This window comes from Tursiops truncatus, chromosome 1, assembly GCF_011762595.2.
Source record: "Tursiops truncatus isolate mTurTru1 chromosome 1, mTurTru1.mat.Y, whole genome shotgun sequence".
Taxonomy (NCBI): domain Eukaryota; kingdom Metazoa; phylum Chordata; class Mammalia; order Artiodactyla; family Delphinidae; genus Tursiops; species Tursiops truncatus.
The window spans coordinates 140,671,303-140,695,527 of record NC_047034.1 but is presented as its reverse complement, the minus strand read 5'-3'; the positions used below and the strand labels follow the sequence as shown (position 1 = coordinate 140,695,527).

At 40.3% G+C, this 24,225-nt stretch overlaps 2 protein-coding genes and 1 pseudogene across 6 annotated transcripts in view; 2 read left to right on the top strand and 1 right to left on the bottom strand.

Moving 5' to 3' along the window:
• Positions 1 to 8,874, top strand: part of BTF3L4 (basic transcription factor 3 like 4) — a 36,908-nt gene extending 28,034 nt beyond the window's left edge. Inside the window, exon 7 of the transcript XR_002176871.3 lies at positions 1,906 to 8,874. The gene's annotated coding sequence lies outside the window, so the exon portion shown is untranslated. The remainder of the gene's footprint in view (positions 1 to 1,905) is intronic.
• Positions 129 to 24,225, top strand: part of ZFYVE9 (zinc finger FYVE-type containing 9) — a 228,733-nt gene continuing 204,636 nt past the window's right edge. For all 5 annotated transcript variants that reach the window (XM_073789802.1, XM_019937810.3, XM_019937809.3 and 2 more), the window contains exon 1: positions 129 to 1,966. The gene's annotated coding sequence lies outside the window, so the exon portion shown is untranslated. The remainder of the gene's footprint in view (positions 1,967 to 24,225) is intronic.
• Positions 15,217 to 18,354, bottom strand: LOC101339703 (ski-like protein pseudogene; annotated as a pseudogene).

Here is a 24,225-nt window from a genome sequence, read left to right as displayed (position 1 = left end):
ATGCACAGAATTAATGAAAAGTGAGTATCTTGGATTTCAAATCAGGAGATTTTACCCTTGGAGGTTTGGTTTTAATTTGCTTCGTTAACATATTTCTCATACATTTTTCTGGGTTTAAAATGTCTTGAGATATTTTGTCACCAGCTTCATGCTGGCATAATGGGTAGCATATCTTTGGTGCAGTTGCCTTAGATTCACTTACCTAGTTAGACCCAGAGGAATTTCTTCTACTAGTTTTTGTCCTAAATGCCTTGTTTTCTCCCCTTTTGGTCTCTAAATGGCCTGGTTAGCCTTTAGTAATGCTCTTCCTCATCTTCCATCTAGCCTGAGAAGGATATTCTCCATATAGAGTTAAGTGAGTGCCTAATCCCTCTTTTTGTAAGATTGTTCCCACATCTTGAGGAACAACAGCTCCATCTTCAACTTCTTATTCTTTTGATTTTACAGTTTGGTAGATTTCAAACTGGAATAGCTAGCATGTGCTTGCTAAATAATTTTATGCCAGCCTTATCCTGTATCCTAGCTGTTCTTAATAGCAGGTGCAAAAACGCCTCTTTTTCAGCAAGGTTGAAATTGGGAATGTCCTTTTGAATCAGAAAAAATGGGCCATAGACTCATTCCCCAGCACAAATGGGCATTCTATGAAATGGTACTGGCCCCAGGAGGATTTCTTCAACCACTCCTCTACTCTTGGCCTTGAACCTACCTCTGGATTGGATCTTACTATTGTAGCTGCTCATAGCATCCTCCTGCATGCTTAGAGTAATGCTTTGGGGGAACACTGGTAAAACACAGTATTTATTTTTTCACCTCCTTTCAGAGGACTTGGAGGTAAGTTGCATTCATTCATTGACGCTTCCCTCTTGCCGTCTTATAAAAGCTTGCACTTTGTTATATCAGCATTTGTTATAGCCAATATTTAAGGATAAGATTTAGAAAGTCTATCATGGCCCATCATCAAACTATGGCTTAACCTTGCAGCATATCAACTTTTGTTTCAAGCTAGATATCTTTATTTGATATCTCTAGTGCAAGACCAACATATCAAGAGATCTATAAACACGAAGGCAAAGGTCTTGTATTTTTTTCCATCCAGACACCTCAATTTATTTTATACATTTGTTGATTTTCCCTGTTATGTTTTATATAATATATGGAGTTAACTACAAAATAAAATAACAGTAATAAAATAACAAAAGAGGATAATATTTCCTCTTGTGCTTCTCTTTTTGTTGTCTACAGAATTTACTTCTTTTGTATTTTCCCTCTGCTCCTCACCCCCAAATGAATTTCAACCTAGTCTTTTTTTGAAATTATGCTTCATCCATTGTTAGATCAGTAGCTCTACATGGTCTACATAGTCCAGAATGCTGTTCCTCTGACTGTCCCCAAAGGGCACATTGTGGGGCAGAGAGAGTTAAGGGGACTTCAAGTGGTTAGGGAAACTTAAGAGGTAGTATACGAAATGGGGGGAAGAAGCGCTCATGTGGAATTCAGGAGAATTGGATCCTAGTCCAAACTCTGGCATTAACCGTATGACCTTGGGTAGGTCACCTAACCTAATGACTTTGAAATTCATCATCAGTCAAATGAGATGTTTCCAAATCAACATTTCTTCTGCTCCTGTAGTTCTGTGAATCTCATTTCTGAAAATCCTCAAGGAGGTATTTTATCATTTTTTCAGAAATGTCTTTTTATCAATACTCATAAAAGTTCTTCATGTGTATATACTTCTTCCTCTTTTACATTTTGATCATATTTTAACTGCTCACCCAGAGGAGCTCTGGTCAGTATTTCCTTTTATCCTGTTGACAATAACTCTTAATGGCTGCCCTCTCTTGTATACAATGAGCCAATACTCTTTTTTGTTTTATATTTTCATACCTTCCCTTTTCCTGGACAAAGCATATCGAGATCCTGACTCAACCCAAAGAAATGTTCCTGCCTTCAGAGTGAGTAGGCATAGGTAAGAATGTGGATGAAACTTCTATAAATTGTAGTGTTCTTGGCATAAATATGAATTATATAGTTTTTTTAATATATGAAGTAGTTACTAAATATTTACTTTTTACTAAGGTTATGTATTTATTGCCAAGATAACTATAGAAGAATTTTCTGGGGAAATTCACCTTAAAATATTGAGATAATTCAAGAAATGTCTATAGAAAGTTGATTGATAATCTTAATTTTTATGGTTAGTCCTTTCCGTTTTTATAAAGCTCCTCATTTATCTGTTTTGGGGAAGCCCAAAGTAAGTAGTTGGGACCTTATATTTGTTTTACACTTATTTTTCCCATTAAGTAATGGTTTAAGAATACATCAAGCATCTTGATTTGTTGTTAAATAACTAGTATTTATGGGATTCCATTAAATTAATTTTAATAAGCCTACCAGGTTCTTGTGAAAACCCATATTGGGATGTGTTTGATTTGTTTCTTTGTTTTAATTCAGTGTTTAAACCTAAGGGTGTTATATATCCATAAATACAATATTATGAGAAGACATAGTGTGGGATAGGGACTTCTCTGGTGGTGCAGTGGTTAAGAATCCATCTGCCAATGCAGGGGACATGGGTTCAATCCCTGGTCTGGGAAGATCCCACATGCCACAGAGCAACTAAGCCTGTGCGCCACAACTACGGAGCCTGTGCTCTAGAGCCCATGAGCCACAACTACTGAAGCCCTCACGCCCTAGAGCCCACGTGCCACAACTATTGAAGCCCATGTGCTCTAGGGCCTGCGTGCCACAACTACTGAGCCCATGTGCTGCAACTACTGAAGCCCATGCACCTAGAGCCTGTGCTCTGCAGCAAGAGAAGCCACTGCAGCCAGAAGCCTGTGCACCGCAACAAAGAGTAACTCCTGCTCGCCACAGCTAGAGAAGGGGCACATGCAGCAATGAAGAACCAATGCAGCCAAAATTAATTAATTAATTTAATTAAAAAGACATAGTATGGAATAGTAGGAAATGCACAGGTTTTTAGATAGAGGTCAGTTCCATTACCTACTATGTTATAATCTTTCCAGTAGGGCTACTGTAATGCACAACTTGGGGGGTTCACCATTCATATTTGCTGTGTCCCAGGGGTTGCCATTTTCATAGAATATAATGTGACTAATGCCCCTATATTAGTGTAATGATGGCCTTGCTATCTGAGCCTGTTTTCCTCCACTGTAAATGGTCCCTGAATCAAACAGGGTTCCTTAGAACTCCCTAAATGATTAAGGTGAAGATGAAAGATGATTAAAGTGTGTTATCTCCCAAGCCATGGCAGAAAGGAGCTTATATTTCTAGGCATAGCAAAGCTCCATTCTACACTGCCACCCTCCTGTTCAGTCTGTATTGTTCTGCCACACAGAGTTTGCCTAGATTATCATAGCCCCCTTACTGGGCTTGCTTATGATTCACTTGCTCCAATCCATCCTTTACATAGGAGCCAAACAACCTAAATTTCATATCTGAGCATGTCATAGCCTTACATTTATCTCCAACATACCACTCTGTTTCAAGCTTTCATCCTTTTGCACATATTTTTTTACTGTAGTACAATATTGAGATTACTTGATTTTCTTTTTAGTTTTCCCATCTAGATTGTGAGCACCTTGATGGCAGATAGTGTGTCACACATCTTTTATTCCCAATATCTAGCATAGTGACAACATGTAGTCTACTTACAATCATAATAACATTTACTGAATAGAGTTATCTCATTTAACACAGTTCAGTGGGGCAGATATTATGGTCTCACTTTTAAAGTGGAGCAAAAATGGTTTAGGGAAGTACCAACACAACTAACAGGTGAGAGAACCAGAATTCTAATCTAGATCTATCAAATTCCAGAGTTTAAATTCTAAACATCACCCTACACCATTCAACAAATATTTATTGAAATAAAAATTATGTTTTTGTGGCCTCTAGATGGATATCCTCATCAAATACCACTCAATATTAGCCTGAAAGTCAAATCTTAAGGATTACTCAGTAAGTTTGAGGGTTTTTTTACAAGTAGGATTTGTAATTTTTGTATATATTCAGGAGTTGAGTTTTATGAACTTAATAATTGGGTATTTTGCAAACCTGGGACGGGATCTTTGATGGTGGTATATGGGCAAAAATTCTTAGGTTACATATGTTAATCTTCTTGGCACTGGTGTTTGCTCTCAAAATTTTGCATCCTTTTAGGGTTACCTTGTTAAAGAAAAATATACACTTGAACAAGATGGTGATGAATTTATCCTGCAGCCACACTTTTTTTTAATGCGTTTAAATAAACTAGCCCACAAAAAAAGTAGAACTAATAAATGAATTCAGCAAAGCTGCAGGATACAAAACCAACACACAAAAGCAGCTGCATTTCTATACACTGACAATGAACAATCCAAAAAGTAGATTAAGAAAATAATTCCATTCACAATAGAATCAAAAAGAATAAAATACTTAGAAATAAACTTTACCAAGGAAGCAAGAGACTTGTACATTGAAAACTACAAAATATTGTTAAAATAAATTAGGATATAAATAAAGGAACTGACATCCCATATTCATGGATTGGAAGACTTAATGTTATTAAGATGTAAATACTACCCAGAGAGATCTACTGAGTCAATGCAATCCCTATGAAAACCCTAATAAATTTTTTTGCAGAAATAGAAAAACCCATTCTAACTGTTGGTGGGAATGTAAATTGGTGCAGCCACTATGGAAAATAGATGGAGTTTCCCTCAAAAACTAAAACTATAACTACCATATCATCTAGCAATTCCACTCCTGGGTATATATCCGGAAAAAATAAAAACTCTAATTCAAAAAGACACATGTACCCCAATGTTCATAGCACTATTTACCATAGCCAATATGTGGAAGCAACCCAAGTGCCCATCAACTTATGATTGGCTTAAGAAGTTGTGATACATATACAATGGAATATTAGTAATAAAAAAGAATAAAATATTGGCATTTGCAGCAACATGGATGGACCTAGAGAATATTATGCCTAGTGAAATAAGTCAGACAGAAAAAGATAAATACTATACGATATCACTCATATATGGAATCTAAAAACTAATATGTGAATCTATATACAAAACAGAGACAGACTCAGACATGGAAGACAAACTTAGGTTACCAAAGGGGAGTTGGGAGAGGGACAAATTAGGAGTATGGGATTAATAGATACAAACTACTATACATAAAATAGATAAGCAACAAGGATTTACTGTATAGCACAGGGAATTATACCCAATATCTTGTAATAACTTAGAATATACTCTGAAAAAAAAGTCTACTATGTTATATAGCTAACACAATATTGTAAATCAAATATATTTCAGTATTTTTAAAAAGTTATAAAAAGAACATAAAGTATTCATGCTAAGGAAAAAAAGAAAATTCGTTCTAAAATTCATATGGAATCTTAAGGGGTCCCAGATATCCAAAAAGAAAGAAAAAGAAAGTTGGAGGACTCATTTCCTGATTTCAAGACTTACTACAGAGTTACAGCAAGCAAAACAATGTACTGGCATAAAGACAGACATACAGAGCAGTGGAATAGAGTAGAGACCCCAGAAATAAACCTTTATATGTATGGTCAAATGATTTTTGACAAGTGTACCAAGACCATTCGATGGGGAAAGGATGGTCTTTTCAACAAATGGTGTTGAAAGAACTGTATATCCACATGCAAAAGAATGTGATGTACTTTACACCACAGACAAAAATTAACTCAAAATGGATCAAAGACCTAAACATAAGACTAAAACTATAAAATCCTGAGAAGAAGACACAGAGGGAAGCTTCATGAGTTTGAATTTGGCAATGATTGCTTTGATATGACACCAAAAGCACAGCCAAAAAAGAAAAAATAGGTAAATTGGAGTGTATCAAAATTAAAAACTTGTGTATCAAAGGATACTATCGAGAATAAAAAGGCAACTCACAGACTGGGAGACAATATTTGAAAATCATATATCTGATAAAGGATTAATATACACAATATATAAGTAACCACAACTCAACAAAAAACAGCCTAATTGAAAAATGAGCAAAAGACTTGAATAGATATTTCTCCAAAGAAGATATACAATAAGCCTATGAAAAGATGTTCAACATCACTAATCATTAGGAAAATGCAAATCAAAACCACAATAAGCTACCACTCCACACCTATTAGAATTGCTATTAAAAACAAAACAAATGTTGGCAAGGATGTGGAGAAATTGGAACCCTTATGCATTGTTAGTGAGAATGTAAAATGGTGTGGCCACTGAGGAAGACAATATAGTGGCTCCTCAAAACATTAAACACAGATTGTCCAGCAATTCCACTTCTAGATATATACCCAAAAGCAGAGAGATACTGAAAACAGAGACTCAAACAGATATTTGTACACCCATATTCACAGCAGCAATTTTTTTTTTTTTTTTTTTGTGGCTGCTCTGTGCAGCATGCAGGATCTTAGTTCCCCTACCAGGGATCAAACCCGTGCACCCTGCAGTGGAAGTGCAGAGTCCTAACCACTGAACCACCAGGGAAGTCCCCATAGCAGCATTACTTACAATAACCAAAAAGTAGGAACAACCCAAATGTCTATCAACAGATGAAGGAATCAACAGAATGTCTATACAGTAAGTCCCCTACTTACGAACCTTCAAGTGGTGACCTTTCAAAGATGCATTCGCATGACCAATCACATAAGTTAGTTCACATGTCTGGCATACATTGTCATGTGCATGCATCCTCCACAAGTGGTTGTGCTTTTGTGTACTTTATAGAGTACAGTAGTACAGCATCTTTATTTCAAGCCCAGGATGTCTGGAAGCAAGCGTAAAAGCAGCGGTGATGTAGCCAGTACTGCTAAGAAACGCCAAGCAATGACAATGGAAACAAAAGGTGAAAATAATTGAGTGGAGCAAGGCGAAAATATGGTAGATGTTGCTCATTCTTAAAACGTGAATTGTTCAACCATTGGCATGATTCTAAAGAACAAGGACAAGATCATGGAACATGTGAAGTTGGCTGTGCCGATGATGTCGACAACAATATCGAAGAAGCGTGTAAAAGTGGTGGAGGAGATGGAGAAACTTCTCAGTATGTGGATTCAGAATCAGCTTCAGCACTGAATCCCACTAAGCTTAATGCTAATTCAAGAGAAAGCCAAAAACCTTTTTGAAGACTTGAAACACAGTGAAGAATCAGAGGGCGCATCTTTTAATGCCAGCCATGGCTGGTTTCAAGGGTTCAAGGCTAGAGCCAACCTTTGCAATGTAAAAGTAAGCAGTGAGACAGCAAGTGCAGATGTGGTAGCTGCCCGAGAGTTTCATGAAACACTTTGAGAAATTATTTATGAAGGCACATATTGACTCAAGCAGGTTTTTTTGTTTTTTTTTTCCCGGACGCGCAGGCTCAGTGGCCATGGCTCACGGGCCCAGCCGCCCCGTGGCATGTGGGATCTTCCTGGACCGGGGCACGAACGCGTGTCCCCTGCATCGGCAGGTGGACTCTCAACCACTGCACCACCAGGGAAGCCCTCAAGCAGGTTTTTAATGTGGGTGAAACAGGGCTGTACTGGAAGAGGATGCCAGACCGAAGTTACATCAGTAAGGAGGAAAAGTTGATGCCAGGCTATAAAGCAGCAAAGGATAGGCTAACACTGTTGTTTGGTGACAATGCTTCCGGCAATATGAAGCTGAACCCTCTCTTAGTTTATCATTCAGAGAACCCAAGAGCCCTTAAAAACATAGCCAAGGGCTCTCTTGCTGTTGTGTGGAAGAGTAACCCCAAAGCCTGTGTTACACAGGCCATTTTCCAGGACTGGTTTTTCCACCACTTTATCCCTGAGGTAGAGAAATACTGCTTGGAGAAGGATGTCCCATTCAACATTGTTTTGCTGCTCAACAATGCTCCGGGCCACCCCCCATTCATGGACGACTTTCATCCCAGCATCAAAGCAGTGCATCTGCCACCGAATATTATGTTGCTCATACAACCTATGGACCAGGGAGTTATAGCGACTTTCAAGAAATATTTACATCACACTTTTCATCAAGCAGTAAAGACGAGTGACAGATCAGGAACAACCTTGCAACAATTTTGGAAGGACTACCATCTAGAAGGCCTTAAAAAACATTGACTTTGCTTGGTGTGAGGTTACGGCTGTCACCATAAATGGGGTTTGGAAGAACATTTGCCTGCAGTTTGTTCACCATTTTCATGGATTTGGAAGGTGGATGAGGAGTCCAAAGAGGTCTTCAGCAACTTAGTGACCCTCAGTGAGAAACTGGAGCTAGATCTACAAGAAGACTACTTCACTGAACTCCTTGCTGTGCAACACAAAGAGCTTACTAATGAAGACCTGATGGAATTGGAGGCCCACAGAAAGGATGAAGAGAGACAAGAGGAAGAAGAAGTAACTGAAGAACCAAAGAGAGTCATGATGCAGGAAATGGCAAGGGGATTTTCTTTATTTGAGGAGGCACTGTTAGTTTTTGAGGCATAGGACTGAACGAAGAACAGTACACGAAGGTTGCAGCAGCTGTTCGGAATGCAATCCAGTGCTATCGTGTCATCTATGACAAGAAAAAAAGAGCTACTACCCAGACATCACTGGATCATTTTTTCAAGAGGGTAGATAGAATTGAATCCAGCAAGGAACCAGAACCTGTTCCATCAGCGTCAGGCGTGAGTGAAATTGCAGCTTGCCCTCCGTGTCCTGTTGCTGACGATCCTTCAGCTCTACCATCTCCCAGCTCCTCTCCCTCCTCCAGTCAGTAACTCTTCTTGCCTTTCACTCAGTGCCAGTCCCTGTATGCCAGCTGTTGTACTGTACTACTGTACTTTTCAAGGTACTGTACTGTAAGATTAAAAATGTTTTCTTCATTTTTTGTGTTTTTTATGTATTATTTGTGTGAAAAGTATTATAAACCCATTACAATACAGTACTATGTAGCCAATTGTGTTAGTTGGGTACCTAGGCTAACTTTGTTGGACTTACGAAGAAATGGGACTTACAGACAAGCTCTTGGAATAGAACTTGTTCATATGTAGGGGACCTAGTATATATAAAATAGAATATTATTCAGCCTTAAAAGGGAATGAAATTCTGATATGTGTTAAAACAAAGGTGAACCTGGAAAACATGCTTAATGAAATAAACCAGACACAAAAGTACAAATATTGTATGATTCCATTTACGTGAGGTATCTTGGAATAGTCAAATTCATAGAGACAGAGCAGTGATTACTAAGCGCAGGAAGGAGGGGAAAATAGGGAGTTACTGTTTAGTGAGTACAGAGTTTCAGTTCAAGATGGTGAAAAAGTTCTGGAGATGGATAGTGGTTGCACAACATGAATGTACTTAATGCCACTGAAAAGGTACACTGAAAAGTGGCTAAAATGGTAAATTTTATGTTGTGTATATTTTACCACACACACACACACAAAATCAAACTGTCAGTATGCCTCTTGGTACCCAATGTTTAAGAGATCAGCCAACAGTAGGTAAGTGTACGCCATCACAAATACTGTTTACCTCAGCATCAAGTTGTTCCAGGGCACAGTGTTGAGAGCCCTAGGATATGTGCTTTGAGGGGTCAGAGATGGATAGGAGCCAATCCCTGCCTCCTTGGTACTTAGTTAAATTAGAAAATAGCAAACAAAAAATAAAAGATCATACCAGGTTGCTACAGACTCTGTTTAAGTGTCACAGAAAAAGAGGATATTCATCTCATCTTTATGTTTTTCTGAACAAGGTTGTTAACGCAGTGTATCAAGCCCAGTTCACACCCCTTCTGAAGTTGTTTTACATCCACAGATCCTACTTAAACTCAGACAGCCATGTTTTCGGGGTGACTCCACCGTAGTCATAGGTGGTCAGATCAAGGTTAGAACGTGATCCAAGATCCAATCCATAGGTTAAACTGGGTCAATCTATTTATTTCTAAGGATTTTGTACTAAAAGAAAAGACCGAGTCAGATGATAATGGAATCTTGGACTGAAAGGTCAAGTAGGATGGGGCTAGAGCACTAATGCCAGGCCGTGAGCAAGCAATGGAAGCTGGTAAGAATGATATGGAATGAAAAATGAATGAAGCAGAAATGACAGCTTCAGAAAATGGCTTCAAAATTCCTGTCCCCGTGATGCCTGGCTGTCCTTTTTGTGTCCCTGGGTTGCTAACTTTCCAGTGAGATTTTTGTGTTCTTAAAACACCTCCCTCGGGACTTCCTTGGTGGCGCAGTGGTTAAGAATCCACCTGCCAATGCAGGGGACATGGGTTCAATTCCTGGTCCAGGAAGATCCCACATGCTGCAGAGCAACTAAGCCCACGTGCCTAGAGCCCGTGCTCCACAACAAGAGAAGCCACCACAATGAGAAGGCTGCGCACCACAACAAAGAGTAGCCCTCGCTCACAGCACCTAGAGAAAAGCCCGCACACAGCAACGAAGACCCAATGCAGCCAAAATAACAAAACAAAACACCTCCCTCTGCCTAGCTTGAGTGTTCTTTGCAACTAAATGATCCTAAAGAGAGGACATTTGAATTTCCTCTGGAAGAATCTCCTGATCATAGATGAAAAGGACCACTTTGAAGAGCTTGTTGTCACTGGTGGGCTTCAAATAGGAATTTAATGTTTAATGAAGGAATTGGAATACATCAAGGTATTTTCAGACTATTACGGATCACTGGAAGTAGCATGAAGGTAGTATGATATAGTGGTAAAAGAGGATTTGAGGTGCCAGAAGTAGCCCTACATTCAAATCTTAGCTCTAACACTTCATATGTGTCTTAGATGCCTTAACTTCCTAAACCTCAGTTTTCTCATGTGGAGAGAGAGAACACCTTGCAGAATTTGGGGGGAAGATAAATGTATATGAAGTGTGTGGCATATACACAGTAGGTCTCAGTAATTGAGTTTTTATTGTTAAAGCATGACTGATGTGGCTTGTTCAAATCAAATCATGATGGCCTTGGCCTGATTTGTGGTCGATTTTTAGTTAATAGAATTGTTCTCAAGTTTTTCCCCATTTGGCCCCACTTTGTTACTACCTGAATCCTAGCAAATGCCAGAGTGTAGGAAATAGATGAGTCAAATGGCAGGCAAATAGTAAGAGTAAAATTAGACTGAGCTACTTGGGAACAGAGAATAGGTTTTATTACATCTTTGTGTTTTCAGTGTCCAGGACAGGACCTGGCATATGGTAAGCACATATTAAGTAAACATGAATCAACTAAATTTAGAAATGCATGAATGTCCAAATATTTGAGCCAAGTGGTGGCCAGAGATTTCATACAGTGTCATTCTCTGTTCCCAGATAGCTCAAGTATCATGGGATCTGTCGAGTCATAGAGCCCAAGCAGCAGTGTTGATCATATCTCAGTTTTAATCTTTCAGTCCTTTCTTCCTCTGGGCCCCAATCAAAGGTTCCAACTTGTATGGTCAGGCCACTCAAGACGGCTGTACTCTTGTTCTCTGTAATGCCCTGCTCAACCAGTGCCTGCTTCACCAATACCCTATTCACATGACTGACCTTCCTACCTACTTGCCCCAGGCCCCAGCTAAGGATTGTTCTTGCTTTAGATCAGAACATCTCCACTATGATAGCTTATCAAAGGGGTAGTGAAAGGTGGTGGTGTGCCCCTGTGCTGCTTTCCCTGGTAACTAAAGAGCCAACCTGACATCAATTCGCCCTATAACTGGTAACCTCCCCCTCCCCCTGGGAACAAAGACTGCCGCCATGTCCTGCCTCCCACCTGCCACACGTGGTGGGGTGTTGCTCCAGTACCTTGCTTCAGACATGTGAGGTCCCCCTATCCATTAAATCATTGATGTCTCTGTTGCTGACTCTGGGCTCTTTGGTCTTGAAGCTGGGCAAGTACAGGGCGTGTAGGCCTGTGGGGTGCAAACCAACAAACCTGTATCTGCTGATAAATGGGTCTTAGCAGTAGTTCCAAGTGTAGAATATGCTGCCTCCAAAACCCAAAGAGACCTACCATATGTGTTTCTTGGTGCTAAGAGGTGCATTGTGCAATGGTTTTTTTTGTTTCTTTTTTTTAATGTTGGAAGCAAGGTACTGGAATGCTCCAGATCATTCAACCTGTAAAAACTTCACTGATGTGGTAGGCCTCTAAATATTTGTATAGTTTCTCCCCCACGTTCTGGAGTATATATGCCTTACTAAGGTATCCAGAATACTTGCCACTTACTTCCTATCACATCTGATGGTATTGATATACTGGACTAATATCATTGTTAGAATTTTCAAACGGTTCAGATACCTTTGGACTATAATAAGACAGAGAATATGACACTGGGGCAAGACCATGAATGTATAGTTGCCCATCCTGTGTGATCCTCTTTCCAGATGGGTGTGGAAAAGAACACATTTTCTAGATCGATGGCTGTACACCATGTACCGGAGGCTCTGTTAATCTCCTCTAGAAAGATTCACATCTGGCGTAGCAGGTGTAGTTGGAGCCACTGCTTGATTAAGTTTGCATTAAGTTTGTCATCTGCAATGATCCATCAGTTTTTGCAGAGGCCAGACTGGTGAATTAAATAGGAATAGGACAGGAACCAACATTATTTCATTCTTTAAAGTTTTGAGGGAGGTACTAAACTCTGCCATTCCCCTAAAATGTGACAGGTTTTTAATTTATTGTTTTGACCATTGTCCAGGAACAGTTTCAGGGGCTTCCCCTTGGCCTTTCTTATTACTACTTAGTAGCTCTTATTCTACAGGTTAAGGAACTAATGTGAGAGTTCTGTTGTTTCGATGTACGCCCATTCCAATTATACTGTCAGGAATGGGAAATAACTGGGTAGGACCATACACCTAGTGGAACAACTGTGGTACAAACCTTGCCCAAGCCTTCATTTTTATCTAACTCATATATGCTCCTATTCCAGTGAGGAGACCATGCTAATGCTTTAGGTCCCCAGGTACCAGTGTTAACTTGGACCCTGTCTCCAACAACCTTAGAAAGATCTGGGTATTTTTCTTACTCCATTGTAGAGTTATCTGAATAAGTGGCCATAGATTGGGGAAGGACTGCAGGAATCACTACTATGTATACTTGCTGTGATTTTATAGGGGGCTTCCTCATGGGAAACTGGTCTCCTATAATTGATAGCTTCTGGGTCTGACAACAGGCAAAGATTTGTGACTTTCCAGTAGAGCAGCTGATCTCAGCCTTCTCATCCATTTTTTTGGTAAATAATTTAAAAATTTTTAAATTGTAGTTAAAAGCACACAACATAAAATATACCATCTTAACCATTTTTAAGGGTACAGTTCAGTAGTGTTCAGTGTATTCACATTGTTGTGCAACAGATCTCCAGAACTTTTACATCTTGCAAAACTGAAACTATGTCCATTAAACAACTCCTCATTTCCCCCACCCTTTTCGTTATATACAATGGCCGTCCATCTATCTTGGCCCTAAGAACACCATGTTCTTTTTTTTTTTTTTTTCTTGTGCCACCCAGCTTTCAGGTTCTTAGTTCCCTGCCCAGGGATTGCACTCCGGGAAGTGTGGAGTCCTAACCACTGGATCACCATGGAATTCCCGGAACACCATGTTCTCTGAGCCATCGCCAAAATCCCTGCTGCCCAGACCCTCCTGGCTACTATTCTAACATTAAGCCCCACCGTTCTTCTGATGGTGAAGTACAGCCACCTGGTCTCTGCTAATCTGAGCTCTTATCCTCATTGCTACTAGGGAGCCCATCTCCTACCATCAGTCCTGACTTAGAGACCACAGCTGCTGCAAGATTCTCAATGATGCCGGTAATTTCCCTACCTAGTGCATTCGTTGTTGTCTTGGTAAATGGAGTGTCCTCCAAGCTTTCCAAAAAGCACGATTGACTGGTGGATTTTTCAGTCTTAGATAATAAACCCATTATTGCAGGCCCACTTCATTGAGCCTTTTGATTCCTTTTACCATGGCAGTTCTGGCATCTCTATTTATTTAATGTGTGGCTATCACTTTTTTCAAGTTTTAAAGAGCCATTCCAGCAGTGTATAGAACCATCTCTTAGGGGTCCTTGCTGAGTGTTAAATCCTGTGTCACAACAGAGAGCCCTGATATTGATGAACTCTCCCTTATCCAGCTTTAAGTTCCCACCTCCATTTATCCAGCCCTCAGGCATCCTTTCCTGGTACTTGCCATTACGTGTAAGTCAGGTGCTATAGCTATTTGGGGATATAATATTGCCTGCTTGGGCCATTTGATCCTAGTTATGAGTCTGGTGGCCACGAGGAGAAATCAGAGCAGATCCTGAGGAGGACTTACATTGTCTTATAAGGTACGTACAAAATGGGGAGGTATGGGCCTTTATCTTCCCACCTAGGCCAGAGGGGCACTTCTATAGGCTCAGAGGATTCAGAGGAGTCTTGGGATTCAAGCGTTTCAAATGAATCTACCTAGATATCTTCACCCCAAATCTCAAGGTCCTACTTCTTCCCCATCAGGACCCAACTCTTACGAGGAAACTTTCCTACACTGAGAATTCAGCCTTTTCTAAAATTCTCCCTTTCTTAAATTTCTGCTTGATAATTATCTCTGAATACTGGCTGCAAGAGATGAGGGTCTCTTTAAATACTAACAGTGAGGTCCTTTGTTTTAAATTGTTGATTAATAGATCTTAGGTCATTTTCTTTTATCAGTCTTTCATCAGACTCAGCATCAGTCACCCACTTCCACAATCCTTATAGTTGCTATTTCCCATATATTTTTCTTTTTTTTAGCCTTCAAAGTGTTTAATGTTTTACAATTTAAAGGAAAAATCCACTAAGGAAAACAAATCCATTATATAAATATCAGTAAGACCCACAACTACATAGAGAAACTGTACAGGAGGATTATGGATTGTATAGAAACTGATATACATCAATGGTATCAGTTTTTCTCAAGTACATTAATATTTTCACACCACTATTAACAACATAAAAGTTCAAAAATTATTACATTTTATTCCCTCTTCTAAAGTTGCTACATAAAAATTTTTTTCTGAATATAACCACATTTAAACAGAAAATCTAATTATAACTGCTTCTTGTGTTTAGCAGCAGTGTATAAGAAAGCATGTTATCCTTCCCCATGGGGTGTGCTATAACCTAATCAATGAAATTCCTCTACTGACAAAATGTCTCTTAGGAGACATTAAATAGAAGAGAACTGGTGGAAATTCATTCCACAATATGAACAAAATTAAAGCAAATTTTGATTATAATAATGAGTGTACTATATTAACTTAGAAATGAGATTGTGTTCATGAAAAAAAAATGGAGATTCAACTCCTTGAGTAGCTCTATATATGAACTATGAAGCCACCATTGTATCTAAAATTGAATCTGAAATATGGATAACAAAATTGATCAAAACTATTTTCCATAACACAATGCAGCTTTTAAAAAGTATGCAGCTGCTAAATTGCATTGGAAATACAGGCAGATTATCTAATAGTTGAAATGATAAAGTACTGTTACTGAGCTGGTTGAAAAAAAAGTACAAAGAAACATACATTTTCATTCATTTGGAAAATGTAAAAATTTATATACTAATATATAATCTCTTCACTTTCTCTGATCTACAAATGGATACAATGTCTAGTTATTTTCATGCAGATAAATTGTTCAGAATTCAATTACCAAAGCAAACAAACAAAAATAGACCCTGTTGGGAACACACAGATGAATCTCTTTAAAGGTTTCTATTCTTTAGCAGTTTTTGATGATTTCAAAATTTGCAGCTTTAGCTCTTTTATCATCATCTCTAACTTCTGTCTTGCCTCCCGTTCCTGTCTGAGTTCATCTTGGAGTTCTTGCCTATCAGCCTCAGCATGGTCCAATCTCTGTCTCAGTTCTGCCAGCTGTGCTGCATATCCAGCTTCTTTATCTTTTTCTAAATTTGAGTCACAGGTACATTTTTGTTTCATTGCCTGCTCTAATTTTATGTCTAAATTTGTTCAACATAAAATTCTTCCACTCTTTGAGCATGTTCATTCTGCAAAGATTCAAGCTCTTTCTGTAAATTCTGCTATTCTTCAGGGAGTTCCTTCACAGCTTTTGAGCTACTCAACATTTCAACTTCCATCTGAAGTTGTTGCTTCTTCTGCAAAATTGAGTTCAGTTTTTCCTGTTGTTTTACATAAGTTCTCATTACTTCTTCCATGATTTTTCCATTATCATCCTCACAAATGACATCTTTGACAAGAAGTGGAGATGAAGCTGCAGCATCACGGTCAATTCCCGCCTTACTTGTGTCTCTGGCTAAGTTGCAAGTGGTAGACTCAGGTTTCCTTTTGCTTGTAGAATTATTTGAAACTGATGGATCTAAGTGGCTATATAGTTCTCTACTTGTTTTTAGATCCATTTTCTCCTGTTCCTCTAGTGAGACATCTGGATAAGACACTATTTTTTGATGTTTCCCACTGCTGTGAGGCTTCTCTGAATGTTTTAGTGTAGATCTACTTGCCTCTGTCTTTGTGACCTCTTTAGGCTAGGATACAGCCGAAGTAAGCCACACATTTGGGGCAACCACTTTATCACACATGTATAAGTAGTAGCCAGGGTGTAGAAATGAATGTGTCTGAGAAACATGGTCACCTTCCTGCTTTATAACTGGATACCGTGACTATAATTCCACTCCTGGTGGTGTATCTATCTTGGATTGAGTCCTCTTCCCATTTCTCATGCTGAATTTCTCCTTCATTTCTTCTAAAATTATCTTCAGTTTCTTTTCTTCAGGTGTCCCTAAGTATTTTTGGTTCACGTGAAAATAGCAATGCCATCTGGCTGATTCAAAGCCCCAGTAGCAAGTCCTTTTGTCCGGTGATCTGTGAGAATGCATCACAAATGTCTGGAGCGCAAGCATTCCACAGCACTCCAGACGCTGAATACATGGAGCATCTGGCTGAACATAAAACTGGGGTGCAAATAAATCCTGACATTTGCCTAAGCATTCACGTTCCACTTCAAAGGCACTGCCAGTTACCTTCAACTGAGCCAATGAGTTTTTAGCAGGAAGTATACTACCATTTTGAGGAAAAGTATGTGGCCGCAATAAAGCATTACACAGTCTTTGTGCATCAGTTAATGTGATCAGCCCACAGGATAGGGCATTAAGTGGAAGTATTCCCAGGACCTTTAAGATTGAAGATGGTCTGATGTACACCTTGAACAATAGATGTACAATTCATCACATACTGTATTTATTTGTTGGAGTGAAAATTCTCGGAGAACAGAGTTTAGGGCTTGGGGCAAACAGTCTCTTTTCTTCTCCAACCTGAAAACAAGAAATAGACTCCCCTTCCAACAAAGTCTGGGTGAGTTCTGTGGAGCTATCAGAAGGGATGAGCAGTGGACCAGGAAGAACCTGAGGAGATGGAAGAGGCAGAAATACAGTAGGTGACATGCTTTCTTGGGAATACTGAGCGGAAAATGCTGCTGGTCCACCCAGAGAGCTCTGACTACTAAAATGGAATTGTGCCAAAGTGTGTTTCAAACTGGGATTTAAATGTAAAGGTTCAGGCACAGAGGCACAGGTTCTCTTGACATGCTCTTCATCAGTTTCCATTGGCGCTTCATAGTCATCCAAGTGTTCCTTCTTTACTGTTGGCATCTTGTTTATCATCATTTTTCCATTTGCGTGAATGTCTATCATCATTTTTTTCACTGGAGGGCTGCCATCATCTTCCGTCCTGTTCAGTTTTTTATTTGAGCCCTGAACCAAGGAAAAATTTGTCTGTAGGTTTTCCATTGCTAAAAACTATTGTGTTAAATAAGTCTGAGATTTGCGTTGTTATTTAGTTACTTATTTGAGGAGAGAAAAGCAATGTATACCAATACTTATGGTAACTTACTCTCACAGAAAATTTAAATTTCCAAAGAGACATCTCCCTAAATTAGTCAATAGATTTTGCAACTTTGTTTTGGTTCTGCTTGTACTCTAGTGTAATTTCACTGCAAGTGCTGTAAAATTTCTTATTTTCTGTCTAATAACAAAGCAAATAATTTTAAGAGGCACACGTCCGAGGAAGCCTTTATTTTCTTAAATTCTTCATATATATGTATTAAAATAAAGTTACCAGTTCTCTCAACTCAAGATGTCCAAGTTCAACACCACAGTTTGGTTTGGCTTTAAGCACAACATGTGAAAAGTTTATGCAATTACTTGTGTCAGAATTATGCACCCGAATTTAGTATTTGGTACCAAGGACACCAAAAAAGGAGAGAAAAAAGTATCTTCTCTAAAAATGATGATCTGTTGGTCTGTGTAGACAAAATGAAGGCTTGTATAAGTCCTCACACCAGTAAGAAGAGCTTCTGACTCCACTTGAACTTGTACAATTAAAAACGAAACCTAAAGAAAAATTGCCCAGTTATCTTCAAGGATTACTGTTCATTTTTTTTTTAATTAATCTTAAAATAAACCCAAAGGGTTAAGGGCCAAGGCCACTAGCCAACGTACTGATTTCGCCCCCTACGGGAACACCTCAGCCAACGCAGGCCAAGGAAGAGGGCAGGAGGCGAGACCTAGAATGGGGGAGCCCCCAAACCCTGAAATCCTCGGCCCACGCAAAGCCACCCACCCACCTCAAACCCGAGGCGGCGGCGGTGGGGGGGGCCAGCAAGGGACCTGGGACGCCTCGGGGCGTGCAAGGGGGTCGCGGGAAGTGGAGGAAAAGGAGTCCCTAACACCTCCCCTCCCCCTCCGCGGTCTCGGAACACCCCAGGGCACTCCCAACAGCGCCCCACTGAGGGGGCCGCGGGGAAGACTGTGGAAATCCCCCGTACACCCTCTCCCCAGGAAGTTCTCGGGTTTACCTCACCACCCCTAAGGCTGCACCTCCCTCGCCCGCCTGGGGTCAGAAGAGAGAGGGGCGCGTGGGGAGCCGAGCAGGGATCTCGCAGCCACTGGGCGCCGACCAGCCGGGTGGAGCCCGGGGCATCCCCGCGCGGCGCAGACGGGGGACGGGGGCGGGAGAGGGCGGTGACGGGCGTCCCGGTCTCCGGGGTCCCGACGGCTCCCATATATCTTTCACGTCTTAGACATTGCGCCAGTTAGACTGAGCATCCCCTTCCTTCCGCCTGTATTCCACCCCAATTCACTGTAGGTGCAAGTCTTTGCAATTACATTTACAGTATGCCAGGGAATCTCGTACTCCATCTACCACATTGCCATCCAGTCCTTGCGTGATCCAACTTGAGAATCCCATTCCTAGAATCTGCTTTCTAGGACTACTCTTGGCACCAAATGTCTTAGGTTAGGTTCCCTAGAAGCAGAGCCTGAGGGATTTGCTCTTAGGAAAAGAGGAGAGATAGAAGCAGCGTAGGAGAGGGGAGAAAAACTAAAGAAGAATGTGGTTTCGAAGACCAGCATTGGTCTAATCCCACAGGGAAACTCTAAAACAAGAACTGTGTCCCCAAATTAGTCTTTTAAGGCAAGGGATTATGTCAGACAGTCATTAACAGTTCATCTCCCCACTTCCGTCACCACCGAGAGAGGTGGCTCCTGTTTGGTTGAGGGCTAGTTCCAGGAAGGGGACAACTGTGAGTTGTTATCAGCCACCACTGGCAGCAGCTGGAGGATGGGTACATCAACTGGCAAAAAGGATTTGGGTTGATACCAACAGCATCCCTCATAAAAAATGCATATTTTCATAAGCTATGGAGACCTGCATACATACAGCACTCATATTATCTTCAAATAATACTAATACCTGTTTACAATCCCTTATCCACAAGTCCAAAACCCCAATTAAATTCAAGATGGTTTGCGAAGTTTATATTTTTAATAAACTTGGTGCAAATGCTGCAGAAATATAAGTGTTGGATTATGTCTTATAAGACATAATCTTATAAGACATATCTTATGTCTTATAAGACATAATCCAACACCCTCAGCTGGGGTGTTACTTATAAGACATATGTCCCATATTACTTTTTTTTTTTTTTTGCGGTACACGGGCCTCTCACTGTTGTGGTCTCTCCCGTTGTGGAGCACAGGCTCCAGACGTGCAGGCTCAGCGTCCATGGCTCACGGGCCCAGCCGCTCAGCGGCATGTGGGATCTTCCCGGACAGGGGCACGAACCCGTGTCCCCTGCATTGGCAGGCGGACTCTCAACCACTGCGCCACCAGGGAAACCCCTATATTACATTTTTTTAATCCAAAAAAATTCCTTATTCTGAAAAAATCTGGCTCGAAGCATTTTACATATGGAATTATGGACCTGTAGCTACCATTTGTCAAGGTATTAGCATTACATCTGTCAAAAGTAATCCTTAACAATTCTGAAATGGAGACGTCCCCATTTTTCAGATGAGGGATCAGAGGCACAGAAAGGCTAACTAACCTACTCAAGGTCACAAGCTAGTGAATGGAAAAGTCCAATCTGTGAGACTTCAAAGCCTGCTCCTTCCCATTACATCATGGCATCTGCTAGTGAAATCATTTCCCGTTTATATAATACTAGCTGTCAGTAATCTGTGAAGTTTTGCAAAGAACACTGTGAGTTCCAGGAACTCTACTACCTGAACATATTTGAAAACCCCTAGATTTGATGACTTTAATGGTCTCCCCCGCCCCCCCCCGGGATTCTGTGTGATTCTATAAATTCTAAGCACACTGCCACCGATGGATTTCTACCATTTTTATTTTATTTCATTATTTTTTTGGCCACTCCAGGTGGCATGCAGGATCATAGTTCCCTGACCAGGGACCAAACCCGTGCCCCCTGCATTGGGAGCAAGGAGTCTTAACTACTGGACCACCAGGGAAGTCCCCTACCATTGTTATTTAACATTTATGGAGAATCTGTGATTTAGCTTTGCACCAAAATGGCAGTTTTCTATTTTACTTACTAGCATTTATTCCTCTCACAGAATAATTTGCATGGGATTAGGAAATGACCGCTTATAAGTACATCATGGTCAAGTGAAAAGAAAATGGGTTTGGGAGTCAGATATAAAATCAAATCTAGTTTTTGCCACTTCATTTATTCATTCATTTGGGCTTCTATTTTGACTGCCAGACTTCTATTATGACTGGATACCATACGGTAGATTTTAATATATGTCTTCTTAATTTTTGCAAAATATGTACCAAGTAATAAATCAAAGTTCCTTTATGCAGATAACAAAAAATGTTTGTGAAGGTGTGACTTTTTCCTTTCACAAAATGAGTATAAGAACATTCATATCTTGTATATCCCTTGTGGAATGATTGACCACCAAGTTCAGGTTATCCTGACGATGACTGTATCCAGGGAGCCAGAATCTAGGCCAATGATTAACTTCCTAATGCTCATTTTATCTAATTAATTCTTACAGTGGTATTGGGATATCCACTCACAGCTCCTGGAGCAAATGGGACAGCAAATAGGACACAGAGATGGCTCTGTGTTGCATGGCTTCCTCAATAAGGCTCTGTGCTACCTGCCAGAGGCAATGGTTTCCTGCACCAGGGGCTACCCAGCCCTGACATTCATAAAGGGTTCAAGAGTATTCTTACGTTGCCACTGGTATTATTTTACCTTTTATCTGACTTTTCTTCTTTCCCTCAGGGGCTTGAGGTATATTGGGGGCAATAAAGCACAACAGTGAAACTCATTTGGCAATTGGTTGTGAGACTCATTTCCTTAACCTTATTGCCTGGGTCTAATAAAATAGAACTAAAATCCAAGGCATAAGAATGTGAAGTTTTCCACAGCTTTGATTGTGCTCTATTCCCCAGACCATCATCCAATCATGACCTCTAATTTACTAAACTACATAATCACTTTTTATATCACTGATGAGCTTGTTCAGTGGGTTAGAAGAATTTAATTTTGGCTAATTTCAACTCTCAAGTTTGCATATACTGATCTCCAGGTACTGTTTTGGAGGCAAAATGGGAAGTGGCACTGATAGCCCATCTGCACACACACCCTCATCCACCCTGACTCCAGCTTTTCTCCTTCATTCTGTATAAAACACTTTTCGAGAGCCAGGAGTTCTCCCCCTCTGGATGGCTGTGTCAGTTAGAGTCTTCCAGGAAGCAGACACCAAGACAGAGATAAAATGCAATAAATCTATTGGGCGTAACATCTGTAGAAGATGAAGGAAAGAAGGAGCAGGAATAGTAAGTGACTGAGGGTCAGACCTTTTACAGTGTTTCCTTTCCTCTCTGAGTCATTGTTCCTTCCAAAATAAAATTTGGCTAATATCTGGATTTAAATATACTCATCATGAACTCTAGCATTTAAAAAGGCACATATTCGGGCTTCCCTGGTGGCGCAGTGGTTGAAAGTCTGCCTGCCAATGCAGGGGACACGGGTTCGTGCCCCGGTCCGGGAAGATCCCACATGCCGCGGAGTGGCTGGGCCCATGAGCCATGGCCACTGAGCCTGCGCGTCCGGAGCCTGTGCTCCGCAACGGGAGAGGCCACAGCGGTGAGAAAAAAAAAAAGGCACATATTCATTATGTTTAAGTGATCCTTTTCCAAGGGGGTTATTAGTCTGGGCCCTCAAAGAATCCAAGATAGGATTAATCATGCAAAGGTTTTATTATGGGAAATTTCTGGAACAGGCTGAGAGAGCTTTCAGACTACCTTGTAAGTCTGACCCTAAGTGAAGGAGAGAGGGAGAACAGATTGGGTGAAAGCACCCTAGGCTTCCTTGCAGTCAGAGGAAGGTTTGGCAAAGCCATATGGAATCCCCAAGCTAAAGTCAGTGATCAGAGAAGTCCCATGTCTCCCAGAAACAGGTCTGCCTTAGTATTCTGCCACACTCAGTAATTGATGGGCCAGCCCATGGGAGGCATGGCCTCAGTATAAATGCAGTGATGGATTTCACCCTTCAGCAGCTGGAGCCTTGGTCAATTACCCTCCCTGGTTGGAGGTCTCCCAAGTCACATTCTCATGGCTACCACAGAGAAATAATCATGAAAATATTTTGTAATGCATACATACATGGGCAGCAATATGCTTTACTTTTTTTTAATCATCATCTAAGGTGAGATCAGATAGCTTTACACCAATCATTCTATTTAATTCCAACAATAACTTTGAGATAGAAACTAATATTATGTTTGTTTTATCAATGAGGATAATATGGATCAGAAAGGTTGAGTAATTTGTTTGTAGGTGTGATCCTGGCTGGAATTTAAACACAAATAGATTTGTCTAACTCCAAAGCCAATGTGAAAGGTATTGTGCTTGGGCCTGCATTAGTGAAAAAGATAAAGTCCAACCTTCACAGGAGTTTACAGTACCGATAATCCTCTATCCCCTAGTCTTGATAGCTATAATTTATTAATTACTTCTTTGTGCTAGTCACTATACTAAGACATTAGCTCACTTAGTCCTCAACCCTCTCCCTGCTGAATGGGTATTACTAGCCCTATTTTACATATGAAGAAACTGAGGTTTAGAAAAATTATAGCTATAAAGTATAGCTAATATTTATTGAGGTCTCACAATAACCTTATGAAATAGTTGCTCTTATTATTTCCATTTCACAGATGAGGAAACTGAATTGAAGCACAGTTGGTTTAATAGCCTTCCCAAGGGAACACAGCTAAGTGAGTGGTGGAGTCAATCCCAGGTACTCTGGTTTAAGAGCTTGCTTACTTAACCACTATGCTAAACTGCTCAATGCCAGGAGAGCTGGATTTGCATCCCTAGTCTGTCTGACTCCAAATTATTCTGTCCAGGCTATAGATTGCTCTTCTGCTCAATTGTTCCCCATTCATTTACCCGTGTTTTTTTTTTTTGGAACCATCTACTTTCTCCACTCACTCACTGAGTACCTACAGTATATGATACACACTAGGGAAACAGGATATCCAAACAAAGAAGGATTATGCAGCCATAGAAAAGAAAGGAAGGCCTTAATATACAGCATAATCTCTGGGAGATATATATATATTTTTTCACCCCCTTTGGCTGTGCTGCACGGCTTGTGGGATCTTAGTTCCCGGACCAGGGATCGAACCTGGGCCCACAGCAGTGAAAGCATGGAGTCTTAACCACTGGATAGCTAGGGAATTCCCTGGGATATATTGTTAAGTGAAAAATCGAGGTGCAGAAGAGTACAGTTGGCCCTCCCTATCTGCGAATGTGTAAGAAAGAAGGGAACTATGAAACAGATGGTCTGAACTCTTCAAAAATGTCAGTGTGATGAGCGGCCAAAAACAGTTAAAAGGTAAATATTAAAAGACACTAAAGAGACTTGACAAACTAAATGCAA